This window comes from Mustela lutreola, chromosome 10 (assembly GCF_030435805.1).
Source record: "Mustela lutreola isolate mMusLut2 chromosome 10, mMusLut2.pri, whole genome shotgun sequence".
In the NCBI taxonomy this organism is placed as follows: Eukaryota; Metazoa; Chordata; class Mammalia; order Carnivora; family Mustelidae; genus Mustela; species Mustela lutreola.
The window spans coordinates 22,672,431-22,697,784 of NC_081299.1; positions in this window are offsets into that span (position 1 = coordinate 22,672,431).

Consider the following 25,354-nt stretch of genomic DNA (forward strand, 5'->3'; position numbering starts at 1 on the left):
ACCAATCGCAGAATGAACAAATACACGGGTAAATAAGTGAGGGACTGGACGAGGGGCTAAATGCACAAATGAACCACGGAGGACACAATGTCTGAGGAAGTGCGAGCCGCTGGAGGGAGAAACCATGACGGAAGGAAGGACTTAGTTCACACAGAACGGGTGTGAGAAACCACTGGTAAACGGATCATAGGCCTGGTGGTGCAGGGGAACGAATGAACGAACGAGAGAATGAAAGAATGGACATAAAAACAGAAGGACCGACCGTGAATGATGGACTGAGCCCACACAGGAGCCACCGAGTGCAGAAGGCCACCCGGCCGGCTCCTAGGGGACAGCAGGCTGCAGGGCAGGATACCGCCACACGCCGTGGAAACCCACCCGGACCCCCTGGAGCCAGGTTCTTGGCAAACAGGTCACAGTCCTCCCCGGGAAGGGTTTTGAAGGAGCTTCTGTTTGGATGTGATAAGAATATTATTACACAGTCCGGGCTGCAGGGGGCGGCTCCGCGGGATTAACTCTGGGTCCCGGGGAAAGAGCTAAATAGAATCGACTGTATTGTTTTCCCAACTCAGTTGCGGATAATTACCCATTATGTAGCAAACCCCCAGCATGATTTTAATAATCACTATTAAAATAACTGCTTCCACCGTCTCCTTACAAATTAACCTCGGGGAGGTGTAATTAATGTCAGCGTGGGGAAGTCTGCGGAGTGGCCTGGGAGTGAGAAGGGGGCGGGCGCGATTGCCGGGCTGGTCCGGTGAGACAGTGAAGAGGCCATGTGGCCCGGGGACGAGGTTTGGAAGCTCAGAGCCTGGGACCCACGCCCCATCCACGGCCATGTGACACTACACAAATCACTCCGTCATCAAGGCTCAGTCCCCTGTCCTATCAAGTGAGGCTGATGCCCCAATTTCCAACCTCCCTTGGGGAAATGGGGGACCAGGGGGTTGTTCCAGCAGAGTTCTTCACTGTGTTATGCCCCCAATGCGAGGCTCATCCTCCTCATGGGAAATGAAGGTTTCTCCTGACCCACATTTCTCCCCCACCAGACCAAGGCTAGGACCCATCTGTCCTCAGTGGGTGCTCAGCACACAGCAAGTGCTCAGCAAATGCTGGTGGGGGGACTGGCTGGATCCCACCGTGTGGTGCAAGCTTTAGAAGCGGCCTGGAGTCCCTTTCAGGACAACTGAGGTTTGATAAGCCGACGGCCCCTCCCCAAAGTCTTCATGGAGCTGCAACCGCTGCTTGTCCCGTGTAACTTGTTCCCTTTCCTCCACCCCTGCCCTCTGCCTGTCTGGGACCCTCTGCCACCTCCCACGTGCCCCTCTAACATCCAGGGCCTGAGAAGGGGTCCTCCAGGGACAAGTGTGTGGGACAGGAGCCCCAGGTCTCTGACCAGGGCCCAGGGGCTCTGCTCTGAGGAAGAGCGCACAGGGAGCATCGTGTCTCCTGTCTCCTCTGCCCTGACCCACCAGTGACAGAGGTCAGCTTGTGGGTCTAGGACCTGCCACGTCCCCACGGGAGCCTGGAGGAGCTGGACAGGGATGCTGGCCTCTGACTGCCACATGATGTGTCCCTGCTGCCCTCCATGGGGACTGAGTGCTGGATCTGAACGTGGGAGTCTGGAATTTCTGCCATCTTCCAGAAGTCTGCTTTCCTTAATAGCCTAGCTCACTCTGATTGCCTTCTCTGTCCCTGAGACTGAGCCTCCTGCCCAGATAGGCCCGCAACTACAGGCTTAATGAGCCTTTGCTCTGGGTTGGACCCCACCTGATGGCCTCATTTCTCTGACTTCTGCCTGCTTCTTCCATTCCAGAGGAGTCAGCCTCCTCCACTCCCACCCAATGGAACTGACCTTAAGGAGGGTGGGGGAGGAGGCTGGAGAAGGCCAGTCTAGAGAAGACTCAGCACATTTTTATGGGGCTACTCAATGATTCTGACGTATCATTACCAGCTAAGCCTGGTCTGGCCTGGGCAGTATCAATGTATACATTGATTAATTCATAAGCACTGGTTGAAGAGTCCTTTACGTGCCAGGCCCCGGGCTGGGTTCTGATATGAGAGCTCCTGTCGCTCTCCCTGATACAGAAAGGGCCGTGCGACTGAGTCCTCACATTCACCCTTGAGCTGTCAGCTAATAGATGTTCAGGGGGCCGTGCGTCCAAGCAGCCTGCTGGAAAACGTTCCCTCAGCCAGCTCTGACCGGCGGTGGTGCCCTGCTGGCTATGCACAGGATGTTCCAGGACAGACACCTGAGTTCTGAAGAGCAGAGGAAACCAGAGTTCAGGCATGGAGGACAAGGATGGGGTGTTCACCCGGCAGACAGCTGGGGAAGGGGACATTCTGGGAAAGGGGCCACGTCTGTGAGAAAGTGGGGAGCCGAGGGAGAGATTGGCGTGTATGGATGTAGCTGGTGTATGGGTATGTGCACACGTGTGTGTGCGAGAGAGAGGGAACGTGTGTGCACGTATGTGTGCTTGTGCACTGTGAGAGTGTTTACATGTGTGTGCGTGTGTTTGAGTGTCTGAGCCTGTGTAGGTGTGAGAGTGTGTATGAAAGACTTGTGCGCATATGTGAGAGACTGTGTGTGCATGTGGGGGGGAGACTATATGTACATGTGTATGTGTGAGTCTGTGTGCATGTGTGATGGAGTGTGTGTGCACTTGTGTGTAAGAGTGTGCATGTGTGTGTGAGAGGATGAGTATGTGTGCTTGTGTGAATGTGTGTGGTATATGTGTATGTGTGAGTGTGCATGTGTGTTAGAATGTATGTATATAAAAGAGAAAGAAAGAATGAGAGAGAGAGAGAGAGTGTGTGTGTGTGTGTGTGTGTATTGAGGGAAAAGGAAGACAAAGCAGAAGGCAGAGTCCCAGTCGGTCATCCAGGGCCCACTGCCCGCATTGAGGAGTGGGGACTCGACTCTACAAGGAGCAGATGGTTTCCTGAGGAGTTGTCCATGGTGGGTTCTGCACAGTCGGGCAAGCATGAGCGACCTCTGCTCTGCGCTCAGGGAGGTCAAAGACGTGGAGGAGGTCCCTCTGTAGCCCCAGGGAGTGTGATCACACATCACCTCAGGACATTTTGCCTGTAAGACTTGCCGCCAGTTCTGGGACCTTCTGGTCCCCAATCTCAGCTGAAGATGTTGGGCACAGAGACCCAGTGACCATCCCAGCTGGTCACCTACTCAGCTCTGCACAGCAGGACCATCCTGGCTCAGACTCCTCTTCTGGTTTGCTGCATTCTTTAAATCATCCCTAATCATTACAAATGACTCTTAGAGAGAAAGGAAGAAGTTATAAAAAAGAGAAAAAAATAGAGGTAGCTCCTATGAAAAAGATCACTAATTAAACATGGAAACTTCTAACTATCTTCTCCATATGATGCACTCATCCCTGGCTAGGGCGAATGCCTCCATAATTGAGTGAGTAGAGGTTCTAGGTATTGAAGGAGCAGAGAACCAGAGGCTTCAGAGTCAGATGGACTGGTTCTGAGCTCAGCGCCATCCGTGGGCAGACTGCACTTGACCTCCCAAACCTTGGACTCCTCATTTCCAGAGGGGGAGGCAGTGTCTTTCTCACAGGTGCGAGCAGAAGAGTGGGAGTGAAATGTGAGGCACTGCAGACATTCCAGATGTGTTCCCATTATGACCGACCACGTGAGGAGCAAAGCTAGAGCAGAAGTTGTCTTGGGAGAGATGCTTCTTTCCTCTTTGTACCTATGGAAATTTCCTCAATAGATGGCTTGAGCCAATTTGATAATCTCGCCGTCTTCTGACAAAAGAAAGTTCCACTGCAGCAAGTTTTAACACCAAAGAAGAAAAGAAAAAAGAAGAGACCTGCCCTGCAATGTTCATAAAATTTCTTACCCAAGGAAGAGGAGGGGCAGCCCCTCGCCCCTCCATGTGTCACCCTGCATGAGGACCTGACAAGCAGTCTCATTGCATCCCTGCAGTGACTGCAAGGGGACATCATCTCCCCGATGTGCAGATGGGGAAACTGAGGCCAAGAGAGATGATATCATTAAATCCTTTGCCCAAAGTCAAACCTGGATGTGAGTGGCTGGGTAAAGATTCTGCCTTCTTCTCTGTAGTATCAATCAAGTTTTTATTCCTCTTTTTTCCCCTCCTCTACTGGTTTGCAAATTATACATTCTATTTATCTTCTTTATTGGTTAATCTTTACCTTTCAAAAAGCACACTTAATGCTGTCTAAAATGAATCAATATCTCTCCCTCCCTCCAATCAGATATTAGAATGCATCAATTCTCACCCCACCCCATCTTGGTGTGATGGCATCACTCTCCTTACACTCCAAATTAGTTACATTACTATCATTGTCACCACTCTGGTGTCATGTGATCAATGCACACTGACCATTTTCTCCACTCAGCACTGTATGTGTGATTCTTCCTTCCTTCTCATATCAGCATCCTCCCTGAACTATGTCACTTACCAGTTCTCTCAGCAAGGTCCTGTGACAGCCCTCAGACTTTGTCTGAAGATACCTTCCTTTTTCCCTCAAATTTTGTTTTCTACTTCAGATTTTTTTCTTGTTTCTTCAAATCTGTTATTTATCAGGAGTGATTGAAATTTAAAAATATAATTGAGTCCCATCACCATCATCAGCATGGAAATGGCTTTAAGAGAAAACTGGCCAGATCAGTCTTAGTGCTTCCCGCTTCAACCAGGATGTCCCTCAATGTGAAATGACAATTCAGCTGACTACAGAATTGTATAGCCCTGGCCTTTGGCACAGAAAGCATCATCCCATTGTTTCCTGATCTCTGTTGTTGCCACAGAGAAGTCTGTTGTCGATCTTATCATCTGTCCTTGGTAGGTCACCAAGTCTTTCTCTGGTTGCTTCATTTAATACAAACTTTGTATTGATACATAACATACAGGCATAAAAATGTCAGATTCATAAACCTTCAGCTGGATGAATTTTCACAAAGGGAACACAAAACACACACACACAAAATAAAGGAAGCCCCCAGTAACCCCTTCACTACACCCCCACCAGGCATAACCAGTGTCCTAAATTCTAACAGCAGAGAATACCCTGTCCTGTTTTGAACTTTATATAACAGAAAAATGTATTACATACTCTTTTATGTCTGGTTTCTTCTCTCAGCATTATACTTGTGCTATTCATCTGGGTGGCATGTAATCTGGGTTCATCCATTCTCATTGCTGTTTACTATTATATTTTATGGATCCATGCTGCTATTAATGGACATTTAGTTTCCAATTGGAGGCTGTTGTGAAGAGCATTGCTGTGAAGATTCTCGTACATCTCTACGAGCAAACAGACCTACGTAGGTGAGAGTAGAATCTGTGCCTGGGTCATAGGATATGTGAAATGTAACTCTAGTGGAAACTACCGAAGTTCCCACCCACATCGTACCAGCTGATTTTCCCACCAGCAGCGAATGTGAATCCTGGTGGCTCCATTCTTCACCAACACTTGATATTCTCATTCCCATTTTAGCCATCTTAGTAAGTGTATTACATTGCAGTTTTGCATTTTCCTGATGACTAATGATCACAAACCTTCTCATATGCATCTAGGTCATTTGCATAACCCCTTTTGTAAAATAAGTCATTTTCCAAGTTTTCTACGGGTAGTCTATCTCTTTATTGTGGTTTTACAGGAACTTTTATTTATTCTGCTTATGAACCCATTGTCAAATATCTGCAGTGGTGTGCTGGGAAGCCAGCACTCCAGGAGAAGAGGAAGATGGCCTTTTTGCATTTGCCAGTTTCCATGGTGTTAAAACTCCCACCATGGCCAATTTCAAGCTACTGACAGTTTCACAAGTAACAGTTCCCAAAATTTTTGAATATTGAACAATGAGTTCTTACAAGATGGAATGAGCCAGTGTCATCATGTCATGGGGTGTAGGTACTGCGAATATGTTTCTCCACTCTCTGGCTATCCTAATACTTAACTTTCAATGATTTTCCCTTTACAGTTAGTACTTTATCATCTTTCCTGTTACAGTTAGTACTTTTTGTCCCCTGTTTAATACATCTTTGCCTGCCTTGTGTTCCTGGAGATACTCCTCTAAATTGAATCTAGAGGCTTTATTGTTTTACCTTTCATATTTAAATCTATGAGCCATCTCAGTTGACCATATGTGTTTTGAGGTACAGGTCAAGTCCCTTTTCTATTTAGTATATGGATATTCTATTGATGTGGTCCCATTTATTTAAAAGACTATCATCCATGATACTTCAGCATGACCTTTGTCATAAATGAGAGTATCCTAATTGGATTTTTGGACTTTCTCCTGGTCTTTGATTTAATGCGTTTTCACGATGAGGTGTCTCGATGTGGATTTATTTTTTAATAAGATTTTCATTTCAGAACAGCTTTAGATTTACAGAATTATTGCAAAGACAGTAGATTTGTGGGTATTGTGAGATGATCCCCATGATAAAAGTTAACACCCACCACTACAGAGTTACAGAACTTATTTTCCTTGTGACAAGAACTTCTAAGATCCACTTGCCTTCTTTAGTTTTAAGAGAGCATTTTATGTGATTCTATTTGATCTTGTCTCTGAATGGAACAATTATATTTCTCTTTAAAAGAAACTTTAGTGGCTTTTTTGGAGCTGATTATGTATACATTCAACTCACACAGGTCTATCTGCAAATAACACTATTTCATCTCACGCTAGTATAGATACCTTAGGGTAATTCCCAGTTCCAGCCCCTACTCCTGTCACTGGTAATAATGTGGTCCTTCATTTCACTTATCCATATGCTGTAATCACCCAATACAAAGTTACTATTATTACTTTACAATTACGGTATTTTATTTTTTTTAGATTTCATTTATTTATTTGGCAGACAGAGATCACAAGTAACTATTATTACTTTAAATGGTGTAAATAGTTTTAGATTAAGAATAATAAAAAGAGGGAAGACAGCTTCTCTGCTGTCCAGCCTGCCACTCCCTTGCTGTGTATTCAATAAGATTCTATATCCTATAAAAAAGAAAATAGAAAAAAAAATTTATGTTTAACTTCATTTATTTCTTCTCTAATGCTCTTTCTTTCTTTCTGTGTCTGCAAGTCTTGGATCGTATCACCTTCCTTCTGCCTCAAGAAAATATCTAAACACTTCTTTCAGGGCAGACCTGTAAGTGACAAGTTCCTTCAGCTTTTTTTGTCCAGTAAAGGACTTCTCCCTCCTTCAACTGTGGCACCGAAGGAGTTTCTTACCTTTACACTCAGCCTCTAGCAATTTGTCAGAATTACCGTGTAAGTGTTCCTACCTCCCGGTGACTCCAGCAGCTTTCCCAGGCAGGCGGGTCTTAGCCGTAACTCTCTCACATCACCTGTCTCTCTAAACTCTGGGGTGGCAGTTTGCTCTGCACTCTGAGTTCTCCGAAGGAGCCAAGAAAAGTCGTTGATTTTCTGTATGTCCAACCTCTCTAGCTGTAAGAATGGAGGTAACAATTTCCAAGCTCTTAACATGCCAGAGCTGAAACAGGGAGTCCTGTGGATTTTTCTATATTGTACCTGTTCAATTTTTTGAAACTATAAATTGAATTTTTCGTATGTTCTGTAAAAGTCATGGCCCTTGTCAATTTGAGTATTACTTTTTCTAGTTCTTCCTGTGTTCTGGAACTCCTAAAAAAGGTTTGATGGAACTTATTCTCTCCTTCGTGTCTCTGAATCTCTCCTCCATATTTTACTTCTCCATTCCTTTTCTGTGGTACATTCAGGGTAATTTCCTCTTGTCCATGTTCCAGGTAACTGATTCTTTTCCCCAGTTCTACCTAATCTGCCAGCCAATCCACCCTTGAGGATTTTCCAAATTGTAATGATGTAATGATGATTAATTTCATTTTTAGATTCTCTGTTTTTTTTTTTTTTAGTCAGTCCGTTCTTTTCAATAGTGTCTTTTTTTAAAGATTTTATTTGCTTATTTATTTATTTATTTATTTGAGAGGGAGAGAGCATGCATGCACAAGCAGGGGGAGAAGAAGAGAGAGAAGCAGGCTCCCCACTGAGCAGGGAGCCCAACTCAGGACTGAGTCCCAGGACCCTGAGACCCTGAGCAGGCACTTAACTGACTGAGCCACCCAGGTGCCCCCTTTTGAATAGTGTCTTAAAACTGTATTGTTGTGTTTTTTTATATACTTTTAATCACTTTAAATACATTTATATTATAATTTCTATCAGAATTGCTCTATTATTTGAAGTTATTTGGGTTTTTTTTTTTAAGATTTTATTTTATTTATTTGAAAGAGAGACCGTGAGAGAGAGCATGAGAGAGGAGAAGGTCAGAGGGAGAAGAAGACGCCCCGTGGAGCTGGGAGCCCAATGCAGGACTCGAATTCTGGGACTCCAGGATCATGACCTGAGCCAAAGGCAGTTGCCCAACCAACTGAGGCACCCAGGCGCCCAGTTCTTTGGGCTTTTATTGTCCTAGCTTGCATGGTTCCTAACACTCACGGATGATAAATTATTTTCTCACTTTTTTATAATGTGACTTGCTAGTTCATCTTCAGTGAGGCTTTATCCGTGGAAACTCTGAGCAGCTGGAGTGAAAGGTGGGTCCCTCCCGAACTACTCTGCCTTGGCTTCTGCCAGATGCCCTGGAAGTATCATCAGCCTGGCACCGATTGTATGTTAATTACTTCATGAGGGGGAGTCTACGAACAGTGCCTACAGTATAAATTAAAACCACAAAACCAAGCACAGCACAGGCTTGTAGCCACTATCACCCAAAGAGGTTGTCAATTCTCTCAGAGTCCAAGTGGAAGCTGACATAGTTCCCTTCTGTATCCTATTGCTTGGAAATGAATTATTTTTCTTGTATACTCTCTCTTTAAGGTTCAACCCTTTGAAGGTCTCAGCTTTAGGCAGCTTCCCACATTGCACGGCAGACATCATTTTCTGTCCCTGGAAAGCATAAAGCCTAACCCCTCAGCCAGTGAATGTCTACCATCATCCTGCCATACAGCAGCTGCCGCGCCCATCCACACACTCGCCACCTGGATGCCAGTCCTTTTCCACCTCCAGGGGATGTCCCTTCCCCTTTTGCTATATTTGACCAAATGTCTCTAGAGTTCATAGAGGGAAGGTTTTCCAGAGAAGAAGTCAGAACCCAATCCCCATGTCGGGTCTGTCCTCTGCCCTACCCACCCTGTGCCCGAGGATCCCTTGGGTCATCCGGAGCCAGGTGTTCAGGAAGCAGGTGGATGTACGGGTCATGGCACAAGACATGGGACTGGGAGCACGGACAGATTTAGAGAGTAGAGGGGATGTGCTCCCTAACATTTTTGGGAAAGTGTGAATGGCCCTGTGGGTATGTTGGAAGTTTTGTTCCCTTTCCTGTGTGTGCCTGGGCTCGTGTGGGTGGAAGCAGGTACTTTTGTATCTGAAGTCTAGATCAGTGACAAATATGAGTGTAAATTTAAGGGGGCACAATATCTTGCTGACTTTATGGAAGAAACTGAATGGATTCGTTTAAACTGAAGATTTAAAAAAAGACTCAGCTTAGAGCTGTGTCAATAGCCCAGGCTCTGGCTGTTACGGAATAGGTAACTTTGAGCAAGTTATTTCTCTTCTCTGAGACTTGGATCCCTCATCTGTAAAAAGGGGGACACTATAGATCACCTTACAAAGTTAAGATTAACTTACATCTAAATGTGTCAAGCCAAGCACACAATAGGTGCCTAATAAGTACATAAAGAGCCCCTGCTCCGTGTTCAGAGTCAGATCAAAAAACCTGGGCTTAAGGCATGATCAAGATGTTTGCATCAGGTCTCCAAAGATCAGATTTCATGAGCTGGGAAGGGAGTGGAGGACAAGGCTTTCCAGGCAGAGAGTACAGAATGTGCAAAGGCTAGAGATGTAAATGCTGGAGAATGTTCCGGGGGCAGCCAGTGGTTCCGTGTTGCTCTTGCTCTTGGAAACAGGAGGGTGCAGGCTGTGAATTCCATGGACATCTGGGAAAACTCGGGGAATAAAAGTGCTAATGGAAACAAGCCCACAGCTCACACTGAGCTTTGGTGAGGCAGTTGGAGCCTCTGTGACAACTGTCCCTGGGAGCTGGGACGTCCGTGCTAGGAGTAGTCAGGAAGCAAAGCCTCGCTCTTGGCACCTGCTGCTAATGAGGCCCCGGAGAGCGCAGGGTCCTGCCGGGCCCTTCCTGTCAAATGCATGTGGGAAGTCTGGACAGAGCGCCGGTGGGACTCAGAGGATTGCAGGGGTGCAGCCGGCAGATTTCACAGGACAGAGGCATGGGGACGAAGGAGGCATGATGACATTACTGATTATGCAAATTAGTTACTATGTCTCATATCTAACGTCTATTAAGGGATTTCTATGTACTGAAAACTGTTCTGTGTATGAACTTCATTAAGCCTCACAATAAGCTCACGAGCTGGGTACAATTATTCCTCCCATTTCACAGATGAGAAACAGGTGCAGAATTGAGTTGACTCAAGGAAAGGGAGGAAGGTGGGGTGAGTGGCAAGATTTGGCCCCTCACCAGCTGTGACCCGAAACAGGTGATGCCCACATCTCTCTGCCTGTTCCTCTTCCATACAATGGGGGATGGGCTATGACCCCTGCAGGACCTGGATAGGAGAGGCTGGGGGAGCAGAGAGTGCCCCTGCCATCCCCAAAGCTGGGGTTGGCCCCTCACCCTTACAGCCAGCTCCAGGCACATTTGGGGTCAGAGATGCCCAGAGGAGGATGCCAGATCCTTTAGGGACACAGTTTGATAGCTGCCCTCTAGAAGCTTCCCTGGAGATCTGTTCCCAGTGTCACATTTGGGGTCCATGACCACCTGACCAAGGACGGTGGGCACTCAGTGCCAGCCCTGAAAGCCAGCGGAGAGGCCAAGTTTCTGCTGCTGGAGGCTGGACTCCCAGATGCGAGTACCTCTTTGATTACTTTTTAATGAAAAACACGTCTGCATCCAAACTGAAATTATATTGTCAGCAGTTAATTATCACTTGTCAAACAAGTGTGTGTCCAGATTGTGGGTTTAATTTCCATATAGGTTTGCAAAATCCTCATTCCTCTTATTTGATGAGGCTCTCTAAGCAAGAGACACTCATTGTTGGAATCATTCCCTTTTTTAAGCACTTTTTTTTTTTTTTTAATAAGCAGGTTTCCTTGCCATCTGAGTCGGAGCTCTTTGCAAATAACAGGAAAGCACTGTGTCATTTAGGCAAAGAAAAATGGGGAGGGGAAAGTACCAGGTTCCCAGGGTGTCTCTGGGAACTTTGGGGGCACCTGGGCCTGATGCAGACCTGGCACCAGGAGCTGGAGCCCCCGTGGGACCCCAGCCATCTGCCCTGCTCACCCTCTCTCTAGCGTTCCTGGTGTCTCATGGAAATTGCATCTGTTTCCTTCCTCCTGCTGCTCCTTGGCCTTTCTTCTCTTGTGGCAAGAATAGCCGTTCCCTCCTCTCTTTGAATGAATGGCACATCCTTTCAGTCAAGGACCCAGTAGCTCTGGGTTCAAGTTCTGCCCCTGACTCCCCAGTGTCCCAGGGCTCGTCCCCCACTCCCACCAAGCCACTACCACATGTGTGAATTGGGGCCAGTACCTGCCTTGTCCACTCCTCTAAGCAAATGCTCTGCCCATCAACGGTCACATGGTGGGCTCTGCAAGGAAGGGTGACCTTGGCTATTTCTGCGGCTGGCAGGTCCACTACTGTCATCACAATGATAACAGGACAGGGTCCTCCACAGAGTGGGAGCCCCTTCCTGGGGAGACAGACATGGGGAAAAGAGGCTGCCCTCTGTGGGACTCTCACTGGATGGTCTAGAGACCCCAAGCAGGGGTCTCTAGACCTCAGCCCTGAGCCACGAGCCCCAGCTTCCTTGCCTGCAAAGTCGGGAAAGCAATGTCTACGCTGCAGAATCGTCGTGGGGACAAAACGAGACAACAGTGTCTGGCAGGCGACAGGTGCTCAATAAACCCTCCTTTGCTTTCTGGCACCAGCCCTTGGCCAAGGGAGGGAACAGCAAGTGCCCAACGAATGAAGGAAGAATAAATTAATGATATTTTTAATGGGATTATAGACCACATCACAGCTCAGTTTAGAATCTTCTCCAAAGGCCTGGAACCGGGAGCTGGCATCTTTTGTAATTTTATTTCTTTGTTCTTCGGCTGATGTCTGTTTTCTCCAGTGAAACCGGAATTTCCAGGAGGCCAAGAAGTGAGTTTCTGTTCCTGATTATCTCCCAAGCATCTGGCACAGCATGTGGCCCGTAGAAAACATCACAAATATGTTGCAGAGATGAAAGAGACAATGCGTGTAAACTACTCAGCCCAGCACCTGGAACATTCTACATTCTCAATAACCGCCATGCAATATGACTATTAACTTTCCCAATCTCGGTGTGACTGAGGGCTGAGGGGCAGAGGGGGAGGAGGTAAAAGTTGGGGAGACAGAGGTGGGAGGCGGGCCTTCAGCTTTAACTCAGGGAGTTCATGGGAAGGAGACTCTGTGTGATGCTGCAGGAAAACCAGGTCTGAGGACAAGGGTTGGGAGCCCAGGTCTACGGAGAGAAGACAGGCCTCAGCTTCCCCGTGTGCCCAGCCTCGGCCATCCACTGAGCCCGGACAGCCCCTGAGCCTCCAGTAAGTGCAGCAGCCCAGAGCTCAGACCCGGAGGATATGTCTAGTCCTGTCGGATGGGGAACAAGGGAGGCAGCGTCTGTGCCTATCACAGGGGCTGTTAGTGGTAGTGGGGCGGTGCGGTGTTCTGGGTGAGAATCTCATCTTCACTGGGAGCAGAATCTTTTGTTAGCTCTACAGAGGGTGAGGAAAGTGGCTCCAGCCTAGATTTAAGTGTCAGTCTCCAGTCCTGTCAACCATCACAACCAGGACTCCAAAGAAGGAATATTAGTTGAGTCAGAGGCAGGGGGCAAGGGGCAGGGAGTGGGGGGCGGCGGGCACACACATACACACTCCCTTCTGCCTCAAACAGCCTCTTTGCTTGCCCTCCTCCTCAGACCTAGGCTCTAGACCGACCTCTGCTTCTCATCCGGGCCAAGTAGTGTCTGCTCCTTGGGAAGAGAGGACACCATACATGCCCCACTACCATCCACTCTTCTACTCCAGGCCTCCCCCTTTGAGTGGCAGACTTGACCCCACCTCTACCTCCAGGACGGGGAGAGCCCATGTCTTCTAGGAAATGGAAAGGAGGAAACACGTGACCCACATTGACTCTGCAACCACAGGGCAAGCCAGACTGAGGACGGAGTTGGTAACTGTGGGAAGCACAGCCAAGGGATAGAAAAGGAGGGGTCCTTGGTTGCACAGCTGAGATGCTTGATCAAGCCTTGCCTGAGACCCAGTTCACCTCCAGCTTGACAGTTTAAGCCACTGGGCTTTCCACTGCCTGCACCAGGCCCCAGCTTCTCCCTCCATAGCAGGAAGCAGTTATTCGCTGATGGCTCAGCAGCTGGCTGACTCCCCTGGGATGCAAGTTGGCAGGCGTCAGCAAGCGCTCAAGCCCCTGAACAAGAACCCTTCAATAGTGGAGCTCAGAGACTATTCCTAGGATCAGTGCAGAATCCATTCCTTCCTTCCTTCCTTCATTCATTCCGAATAAGTTAAACATCTACGACATTCCAGGCCCTATGAAAGGTGCAGGGTTAACTTCCAAGGGAAGCAAGACGGCTGGGAGGGCAGCAGGCTATTGTGGACCATGAGCTCCGTGAGGCATAGCCCCCTCGAATGTGCCCAGACAGTACCTGCCACATCGAAGGGGCTCAACAGATCCGCCATGAATGAATCTGACTGAGGAAGGGTAATAGTGCAGACGAGGGGGCCTTGCTGGGATCCAGGAGGTCACATAGAGTCATGGCGGCGGGTGCAAACAAAACAGGTGGCTTGGGAGGAATCCAAGAGGGAGTATGGGCTGGATTGGGTGCATGTGTGCATGTGGGATGAGGGTGTACCTCTGGCCTGTGTGTGCATGGAGGGATGTTTGTGTGTGTCACAGGTGCTCGTGACAGGGTTTTATACAAAACCTGTCTATCCGCGCATGCGCTGTGCATGTCTGTACCGCTGTCTGCTCGCACAGAGGTTCTGGGTGGAGCCTTCAGGGGTCCCCAGCTGGGCACCCCGTCCAGTGTTACCTCCACTGCCCACCCGGCCCCTGTCACTGAGGAGGGCATCTGTCCCCACCCCGTCCCCCTCCGAGACCACCCCTCTCTCCCCCTCCCTCTATAACTGGTGGAATTGACATTCTCATTTCTAATCATTTCCTGCAATTTGCAAAATACTTTCTTCAGTTCCCACCAAAAGGGCTACTGCTCCCTCCTGTCTTTGAGTTAAACAAAGAGAAGAATAAGAAAAGTGATAAACCATCATGAAGGGAAGGGAAGATGGGGGAAAGGCAGTTGCCGAGCCCGAGGGTGATTACAGGGAAATGATGTGAGCGAGTCATTTAACCAAATTCTATTTTAACTAAGGAAGAGCTCTGTTCACTTCTAATGCACCAGCCGCCACGGCTCCCAGGCCACGCTTCCCGCGAGGAGGACTCATGACCTGAATACTCACCATCACCCGTGACCCAGCGCTCGCTGGGCCTTGTCTGCAGTGGGCGGGGCCTGCTGGCTCCATCCTGATCCTCCCGCAGACTCACTCGATTGAGCAGAGCAGGGAGCCTCGCTCACCTCCCTCAGCACACGCGGATCCCTTACCCCAGTCCCAGTCATTCCTTCCTAAACCCACAGGCTCCTCCTCCCTCCCAGGCCCCTGGACAGGCAGAGTCCCAGGACCGTGAAGCATGCGGGTGATGAGGGGAGACACAGTCTGTATCCCGCAAGGTTTCCAATCATTAGACCGGCTGGCATGAAAGCAGTCACTGTCATCAGCTGCACCGTGATGAGGGCCACAGGGCCCCACCTCATGGAGTGAACTTCCCAGAGGGACTGATCCTTCCCTGCAGAGTTACCCAGGTCCAACGGCCTGGAGTCCTCCAGGCAGAGGGAACAACATGGACAAAGGCTCAGAGGTTCAAGTAGCAGAAGAAGCCCGGTGGTGTGACGGGACCACCTTGAATGGGGAAAAGGTGGCAGGTGCTGAGGCTGCAAAGGTTGGAGGACCCAGACTGCCCTTGGCTCTAAAGTCAGTCAGAGAAGGTGACAAAGAGGGGCAAAGACCTATGGCAGGGGAGGCAGGGAGCAGGGCAGACGTGGGGAGGAGGTTCCAGCTGGAGGGAAGGGCAAGCCTTGAGGCTGACAGTACACAGGGCTCCCTGTGTACTCAGTCCAGCCTAGGAGGAGCCCAAGGGACTGTGGAGAAGGAGTATGGCTTGGGATGGAAAGGGAGTGGACTCGGGTCCCTGAGCGGCTGTGCCGAGTGAGGTAGAACCTCAGGCATGGAGCTGGGCAGGGACAGCTCCGCCCTGAAACTCTCAGGGTCACCTGGCTACTGGGGAGAGAGTGGTGGGAGCAGGGCGGGAGCAGAGACAGGGAGCAGGCACAGTGGTGATGGGGCCAGGCGTGGAGCCTAGAGAGCTGGAGAAGGTCCGGATCTGCGGTCAAGGGAAGGCCAAGCAAACGGAACTCAAGGATTATTCACTCCGTATATATAAGCCACTTTCAGTTCTTAAAACGTCATGCTATTTCACCCAACATCTCCTTCCTTATGGGGGACTTTTCTGCAAATTAGAAATTTAGAGGAAGATCAAAGAATGAAAATATTTATTGCAGCATTATTTATAATAGTAAAAAATGAAATCATTCAAATTACATAAATAGGAGATTAAATAAATTATGGAACATTGATCAAAAGGACTACATGAGACAGAGAATGGGTCGGACCGGAGCGTCAGGGGAGAAGCACCCAAATCTCTGGGTGCCGCATAGGGAGGAGATGGCCGGGGTTCACAGAGACCCAGTTGTCGCTCTGGGCGCCCCCATGGGAGAACCGCACGTCCCCATAGCCTGCATGTCGGGGTCCCCATGAGACCTGCTTTGGAGGTTTGAACAGAGGTGGGTAGTGAACCTCCCAGAACGGAGCTTCTAAGGGTCAGAGCTCTGTTCTCCCGTCCGTCCCTTCTTCCCTGTCACCATGACTGAAGCATGGGGACATGCTGACCCCTAGCACGTGGCGCCCCATCAACCCTGTCCCCAGGTGTGTGCAGTGAACAGAGCCCTCCCTGCTGATGCCAGCGTAACAGGAGCGAGAAGTGAGCTTCACTGTTCTGGAGGGTTCTCTGCTCTTGCACGGTAGCCTAGCTTGTCCTGACAGCGACATGGAAACAGCGTACGGGGAGGAACGAAGAATGGAGAAAGACCTCAGTAATGGACCAGCCACTGTCTCTGGGAGGCGGGGTCTCAGGGGACTTCAGGGCTCCCACAGTTACCTCTCGGCACTTTCCGAAGGCCTCCCAGGGAGCATGCAGGACTGTATTAAGGGGGAACGTGAGCGTCATTGTGGAGAACACCAGCCCCGCCCCCGGCTGCAGTGCCTCTCCCTCATCTCTGGCTCCTGGGCACTGAGCCTCGGTCCCGCCCAAGGGGCCCTTTATTACAGATCCTGTTGTTCTCAGATTGTCCCCCATGCACAATTTAGCACAACCAGGCATGGAGCTGGGCAGGATTGTCCCCCATGCACAATTTAGCACAACCAGGCATGGAGCTGCTCTACACTGTCTTGTCCCCAGATGTTTGTCTCCTGGACTGGGATTCTCAGCTCTCAGCATGGCGGTGGCAGGAGGGGAGATCTTTAGGGGCCACTGAGCACCTGCACTCCTTCGGGGCCTGGACTGATAAGAACTAATGCTGAGTGCCAGGCACTGTGCTCCACACTTTGCACGCATTCTTCTGCTTAATTGCTCAAGAGCCCTACCACAGAGGCACTATTGCTATCCCCACATTTTACAGATGAAGGTACGGAAGCTCAGAGAGGTTTAGAAACTCATCTGAGACCACACAGCTCAGTAGTGGTGGAGCTGAGCCTTGAACCCGGGCAGTCAGCTCCCAAGTTCCAGTTCTCGCTCTGTTGAGCACATTTCTGAGATCCCACAGCAAGGAAGCAGTAGAATCCAGGCTGGAAACCAGGATCGGCCAAAGCCAGTGGCCTAACTGGTGATCCACACAGCCTCCCTCCACCATGCCTGGGGACTGAAGCTCCACTACTGGGCTTTGGAATCAAAATATAAAATCACAGGACAGCACTGCTTCAGAGGGGCAAGGGGCTAAGGAAAGGAGCCTCAGAAGAGATCGGGATTCATATCTTTCTATTCTTCTATCATCTAAATATTGATGGCCTGTAGACTCAGTGTCGGAAGGGTTCCAGGATCACCCGGACCAGGCATCTTATTTATCTCGGACCACCCACTTGAATCAACTGCTTTAGAAAACGCCTGATGCCACACACCCTCATCCACCCATTGTACAGATGGGGAAACTGAGGCCAGGGAGTTAAAGAAGGAAGTGTCAGTGCCCAGGACCCCAGGCTGGTCAGGGTCCACCCTTCACTGCCTCTGCGTCTCTCAGCTCCTGGGACTGCCCCCATCGGAGTCCTGACCACCGCTGAAGAGGCCCTGGAGGAGGACCCTGCCTTGCTTGTCCGTCCTCCCCTCACTCTCAGTGTGGTACCCTGCCTGCGTGGGACCAAGAGTCTTAAACATTTGCTGAACCCAAGAATGGGGGCAGGGACGTCCTCCCTGGGCAGGCTCTGTCTTCCACCTCACAGGCCTCTGCACACACAGCCTGGGGTGCCAGGCTCTGACTCATCTCCTTCAGTGCTTCCCACAAAGTCACCTGACTCCCGGACCCCCATATCCGCCTTCTGTCACTCTCTCCCCCACGCCTGTGAGGTCTCATGGTGTTCTTCCTCACATGGCATTGTCCTCTGTGCCCCCCCAAACAGCTGCTGAATCCGCTGCACCTAGAACAGAGCCTGGGGCATGTTGGGCACTCCACACACTGTTGGGTGGGAGAGTGACCGAGTGAATAGGCCTCAGTTTCCCCATCTGGAAACTGGACCATTCTCTGTGGTCCTCGGTGTCTCTCCCAGGCCCATCCCCCACAGACTCTGTCTCTGTGGGAAGCCCAGAGGACCAGGAAGACTGGATGGGCAGTGATGAGCCTATGTCTGAGTAGGGGACCAGCAGCAGGGACAGTGAGGCCCCCCAGCAGGGCTCAGCTGAGCGTTGCATCCCACACCGGTGCCCCTGCTTACATTGCAGTGCCAGCCAGGAGCCTCCTATGCAGTCATGAAATCGTGATGTACCTGTAGGTGTACGATTGTCAGACGTGGTTTTACATATTTTGGTAAATCTATAAATATGGAATATAATTACTCGTCATTAGCATATGCTTATGTTCTGCATAAGTGCATATTGTTTCCCCAAGAACATGAGTTTCCAGCTCACGACCCAGATGTGGTGACACCAGCCTGAAGATTGTATGCTGCCCCATCACTGATAACAGGGGTCCATTCATCATCCTGGAGGGGCAGGACGGCCAGGATGGTGGGTGTATCTCCCACCTGGCAGGTTCTGGGGCCCTGAGCTCCAGAGGGACAGAGATCAGGATGAGAAGGTACATCAGCCCCAACCCCCAGCCTGGGACCCCAGGGACACTCACCAGGTCCAGGAGGGGTCCCCTAGTTGCCTGCCTGTGCCGGCTTCCACCAGGCCCCGCAGTGGGTCAGGTGGCATCCGTTTGCCCTCGCTTGTCCTGAGGTCACCGTCCTGAGCCTCAGCTGCAACATGGGGACGGAAGCAGCTCCCTCATCACAGGGGGGCTGGGAGGACTCAGTGAACAAGCACAAGGGAAGCGCACCCAGCCCACGGAGGAAGTGATCACAAGTGTGAGCTCCTCTTCTGCCCTTGTCACCCCCGCAACTATCACGGAGGAGGCATATGGGCCCATTTTACAGACGGCGCTCATCTCAGCAGTAGCTCACAGTTGTTAACACCCCCTCACACCAGGTGCCTCCATGCACAACCTTGTCTCTTGCACAGCCCCATCCTCAGCAGGTGCTGTCGCCATCACCACTCCACAGGGTAGGAGACTGCACCGTGGACCAGATCACGCGGCCAGTGAAGGACTGAGGCTCAGTGCAGAGCTTTTGGCCCCCAGGGTTGGCCTTGGCCACCAGCCCCGACCCCACCCTGCTGGGGACACTCGTCATGACACCCATTGAGAAGGTGGTAGACACGGGTAGCCGCCCACCCCACAGCCCACCCCTCCTTCCTTCACTCACAGAGCCCTGGATTTGTTCTTCAGCAAGAGACCTGGTGGGCCTCCCCACCCCAGCGGTGAAGCCAAGACTGGTACACCCCACTCCCCCACCACCCGCCTCCAGACATAGGCTTTAGGAGAGGGCGTGTGATCCAGATCTGGCCATTGAGCTGTGAAGGAAAATCTGCTGGTGGAGGGGGAGCTCCTAGGAAATGTGTTTCTGCTTCACTCTACTCCCCTCCTCTAGACCTAACTGGCCTGTGAGACAATGTTTGGAGCTGTGGCAGCCATCTTGCTACCTTGAGGCAAGAAGCTAAGGGAAAAGGGCAACATAGTGGATGATAAACCTGATTTGTTGGCATCACTGAGCAACTGACCAGCCCCGGAACGGCCTTTCTCCAGACACCTTTTGCTCAGGATCACTACATGTCTCAGTTGCTTGAGCCATTGTTGGATGTTCTGTTACAAGCTGCCCAACACAGTCCAACCGAGAAAAGCAACTACTATATGCCCAGCGCACATCTCTCCTAAGAGTCATGGCCATTCACCTACATCCCATCTCTGCCATCAAACCCTGGGGTCCTGGAAGGAGAGGTTGTGTTTTTTAGTCTCTGTAGCCCCAGAGCTTCATACCAACCATGACCCACGGTGAACCCCAAATACCACTGTGCAAATGACATGAGTGGATGGATAAATTAATGAGCGAATGAAGTTCTTTGCTAACTGTAAAGTGCTGGGCCCAAATGCAGGATTCAGATCTGAAACGGTGGGAGGAGGTGAGGAGTGGAAGAGGGGCAGGTGGAGAGCGAGATTAGAAGAAAAGCGGCGGTCCCTGGCTCCAGCAGGGGCGAGGCACCACCATCACCCCAGACGCCCCCTCTCTCTCCACCCTGCTGCACAGACCATAGATGCCAGGTCTGTGAATCCCACCACCCCCACCCCCTACCTACTCCAGGCATCCCCTGGCCTGCTGAGCCTCTCACGGCAAGCGCCGCTCTCCCCAGGAAAACACCGAAAGGCAGACTGCGTGCTCTGTCATCCCCCCCCCCCCTTAAAATTGTCCTGAAAAACCAGATGGTTATCATGACCCCAGCTGTACTTCTTTGCTGCGTGATTTTATAAGAAGCAGAGGATGAGGCCGCAGAAGAGGAAGCCGCGGGAAAATGAGGAACAAACACGCAGGGTGAACAGGCTTGAAATTTTCAGCTCCAAATTTCGCAGCAAGACTGGTTTAAAGAATGATTTCAAATGAATTTTGCCATCAGAGTAAGAGATCTGTCTTCCCCAAAATGCTTTACTTTGACAGCTGACTTCAAGAGATTTGACAGAATTCATTTTTCCAGCCGCCAAGAGATCACGGTATTAAACAAAACGCATTCCACCGTGAGAACTCCGTTAGCCGCCTGATACAATTGTGTTCCATCCGGAGTTGAGTGTCTGGACTCATTTTTCCCTCTTTCCTTCTAGGCTTCCTGCATTGATGAGAGGCGAGGCCGGCAAGGGCCCAGGGGCTCTCCACCGCCAAGGCCCCAGATGACCAAGGGAAGGGAGAGGACCGAAAGGGGCTGCCAGGTCTCCAGGGAGAAGTGACCAAGAGTAAATGAGGGATGCTGGGGGAGGGGAGGTGGGGAAGGAGGGAGGGCGAAGGCTGGGGGCCCAAGGGGCTCAAACAGGCAGAGCTGAGGACACAGCAACCTTGGGGAGGGGTCAGGGAGGCGGCTGGGTCACATCTTCCGGTCATTAGAGCGAGCCTTTGCCGGGCTGGGCGTCCCAGTCCCCTTCTATTGCAGGCGCTGCTGGGTCAAGGGGAACACCGCAAGAAGTCCCAGCTCGGTGACAGACGCTGTTCTGATCAGTGGCGGAAACTCAGCCCTCATCAGGACTAATCATTGGGTAATGACGTGTGTGTGTAAACACTCCCAGGAGGGCTGAGGGGGCCCGGTGGGGCACGGGAGGTCCCTGGGACCCCACCCCATCCCTGGGACCTTCCACATAGACCGAAAGGCACTTCCACAGGATGGGGACTTTGGAGTCGGCAGACAGAGGTCCCTATCCCAGCTGCAGCCGGTTAGCAGCCCGGGGACTTGGGGCTTCATCTGGCTGGGCCTGCTTCCTAGCTGGATAAGGAGCCAACACTGGAATCTTCAGAGCCTTGAGGACTGCATGATAGATCATGCCTCCGAGGACTCCGTCCTGACCTGCGAGCGGGCGCCCCACAAACCAGCTGCCTCCCTCATGCCTCCTCCCTGATGCTCACCCCGCAGGACCCTGGACTGTGCCAGGCTGGCTGAAGGCTCCCCTGGGGCCCCTGGCTCACATTCCTCCTTCAGGTTCACGGTTGAGAGCTGGACTGTGGAGAAAGAACCCCTGGGCCCAAACCCCCGCTGTGTGACCTTGGACAGAGAACCTAACCCCTCCGGGCCCAGTCTGCCTATCTGAAGGTGGAAATATGTCAGTTATTATTATTATTACCAGTGCCCCCTCACCCTTCTCCTGTCCCCTACTCCCACCCCACTGTGTCCCACCTCAGGGACCCACACCTTGCTCATGGACACCTGCCCCCAGTCTCCAGGGGGCACTGGCTCACAGAGGCCTTCTGGTGAGACCCCAGGGATGATGGCCTTTCTCAGAGCTTCTGGAAACAGAAGCAGCCTTCGAGGCCCAAAGGGATGTGTTCCTCAAAAGGAGCAACTCTCACCATCTCCTTTATGGACAGACCAGCTGACAGTTCTGATGTCCACGGGCCTCTTGTGTTGCTTCAGGAGTGAGGAGACACAGCGGTTGCTGAGGACCAACGGAAAGCCGATGTAGGAACAGGGCCACTCTGGCAAGTGGGGTGATGGGGCCCATTTCCCAGAGGCGAGGACAGGGGCTCCAGGAAGGGATGTGCCTCCCCAGCAGCCAAGCCACCAGTCCACTGTCAGGCCTGTGACTCAAAATTCTAAAATCTTTCTGCTGCACCACCTCGAGAGGCCCTGGGCGACTTCTGTGCGCACATGGCCAGGCCAGCTGCCAGGACACGATAGCAATGAGGCAACCATGAAGGCAGGACCGTCCCCCTGCTCACCTAGGGGAGCTCATAGCCCCTGCCCATGGCGACGTCCACTGCCTCCACCGCCCATTCCAGGAGCTCACAGCGGTAAGAGCTACCTGTCTCATTTCCGGGGCCAATCCTGAAACACAGAGAGCTGAGAAAGCTCTAGATCCAAGCCCTGGTGAGCAGAGCTCAGGTTCACACGGCTGCTCCTAGGAGCCACAGGGGAGCCCTAGAGAGCAGATGGGCATTCTCAGAACACAGAGACACTCATCAGGCTCTGGGCCACCTCGGAAGGCCTGTGTCCCATGGACAAGATCAACCCAACTCCCTCTGTGAGCCCTTTCTTTGGGCAGCCATGAGGTCTGGGACTCCCTAGACCACCAGCCCATCTCCCGCCAGGCTGCACACAGCCTGGAGCCTGCGGCCTTCCCATCAGCAGGTCACTTCCTACCAGTCTGCTTACCCGTGCCTTCTCCCGCCTCCTGGCCTCCAGTCCGGCCTCCCACCCACCTGCTGCCCTCCTGCCCGCTTTCCACCTACGTGCCGCCCTCCTCCCAATGACAGACTCCCCTTCTACACCTGCTCGGCTCCTTCCCCTGCCCACCTCCCTCCTGCCTCCCCACCTCCAGCCACCCTATACCTCTCCTACCAGTGCTCACCTCTGACCAGTCTCCAGAGGGACTGTGTGTCCTTTCACTCAGCCATTATTCCAGAACATCCAAAGAGAAATAAAATAAATGTCCGCAGAGGCAACAGGACTGCTCTCTCTCTCTGCCTCAGTCCCAAGGCCTCTTCCCATCCCCATCAACTCCCACCTGAACCTTTCAGAGGCCTCCTCTGTCTCTCTTGCTGCTACTCCTGCCCCACCTTCCTTTCCTGACGGTGCTCTCGAGAGCAGTTCATTGCAGAAATCTCCTTGTGCCTCCCTCACTTCAAACAGTCGGAGGCTCCCCAGTGCTCTCCGGGATGGAGACAGAGATTCTCCTGCCCTCCCCCCGCCCCCCCCCCCCGCCTCGCAGGGAGGCCTCCTGTGCTTCCCTGTCTTGTCCAAGGTCATGGCATGAGCTCTGGCCAGTGCCTCTCGCTCTCCTCCTGAGCTGAGCCAATAGCTCAGTCCCATCCAGAGCACCCCTGCTGACCCTGCCTGCACAAAGCACCCAAAGACTCCGTGTGCTCAGGAGGGTCCCCGCATCTCTTCCAGGCCCACTCCTGCAGCCCTGCCCCTCCTGGCCCCCACAGATGCCGGGAGCCCTGCTCCCTGAGAACATCTGTTATCAATCACGAGACACAGGCTATAAAGTCAGATCTTTTGTGTATCTTCAATGGACAGGTGCCACGAAGCCACAGGAATTTCAAAGATCTTGGGAAGGGGGGCGAAACAGACAAAAAGCAGTGGGAGGGAAGAAAACGCAGAGCTGTGTCAAGGAGATTAATCCATCGCTCAGACATGACAGAAATATGCTCAATTATTTTGTATTGCATTTCATTGAAATGTACATGCCGTACTTAGCTGCCTGCGAGCCTCAGATTACCCAGAGAGAAAGCACAGTGAAAGACAGGGAGAATAAAAATACTGACAAAAATGTTCCTGAAATTGGAATTATTTAGAGAGAAATAAAAGCCAGGCTTGAAACAAAAGAGGCTGCTCAGCATGATGGAGGACTTCAGCACAGGGTCCTTGTCCCCCAGCCAGATCGGCCAGAGTCAGGGGGTCTAGTCTGTCCTGCTGGACCTGCCTGGACCCATGTGCTGTGTGACTTTGGGCAGGTCACACACACCCTCTCTGGGCCTCATTGTCCATAATTCCTGTGGGGCTTCTCAGCAGCAACATTATTGACATTTGGATCTGGATACGTCTTTGTTGTGGGGACTGTCCTGCGCCCTCTGCACAGCATCCCTGTCCTCTACCATGATCTGGGCATCTACCACCACCATTCCAATTGTGGCAATCAAAATGTCTCCAGGCTTTGCTCAATGTCCCCCGAAAAACAAAATCAGTTTTGGTTACAAATTTCCACCAGGTATCATCTGAGTTCATTTGGGAAAGAGCAGAGCAAGAAGGTGGTCACAGTGGACCCCAAGCCAGGGCCAAGGAGGCCCCAGAGACTTCCTTAGGGGGTTAATGATACTCCCAGAGCTTGTTGATGAATCTAGGCCAACGTGTACCTAAGAAATCAGGGCAGTCTGGCTGGGGACAGTGAAAAGTCAGCATAAGGGGATCCCAGTACCCTCTCTTCTTCCTTCCAGCTCCTTCCCTCTGCCCTGACCCTGAGCCCTCTGCCCCTCCCTCATCAAAACCCCCGTCTCTTCAACAACCAATGGATAAAGAAGATGTGGTCCATATATACAATGGAGTATTATGCCTCCATCAGAAAGGATGCTCAACTTTTGTAGCAACATGGACGGGACTGGAGGAGATTATGCTGAGTGAACTAAGTCAAGCAGAGAGAGTCAATTATCATATGGTTTCACTTATTTGTGGAGCATAAGGAATAACACAGAGGACATGGAGAGATGGAGAGGAGAAGGGAGCTGGGGGAAATTAGAGGGGGAGACGAAGCATGAGAGATTGTGGACTCTGAGAAACAAACTGAGGGTTATGGAGAGGAGGAGGGGGGAGGGAGGATGGGTGAGCCTGGTGGTGGGTATTAGGGAGGGCACGGATTGCATGGAGCACTGGGTATGGTGGCATAAACAATGGGTCTTGGAACACTGAAAAAAATTTAAAAAACCAACAAACAAACAAAAACCTGTCTCTGCAGCAGTGGGATGGGCTGAATCGGGATGAGCAAGCGGGTGCCTGGTCCCCCTGGGGCAATTTCTTCTATTTTCAGGGGAAGGAGATCTCGGGCAGAAGGACGTTTGGGATCTTGCAGTTTCCTGGCCCTGGTTCCACCGTCCCTTAGCATTCTGGAATCCGTGAGAGGGTGCCCCAGGCAGAGAAGCTGGGATACAACTACCTACTGTGTGTGAGCAAGCCAGAGAGACAGAGAGAGGGGCCAGAGCCTCAGTAACGGCGCCTGGGGGGAGGTGGCCCAGACCCACTGAGCTCAGACCCCCTTTGACCCTGGCACCCGAGGTGCAGCTTCCTCAGCTGCCCAGAGCGGGCGTGGGGATCCCTGGCAGT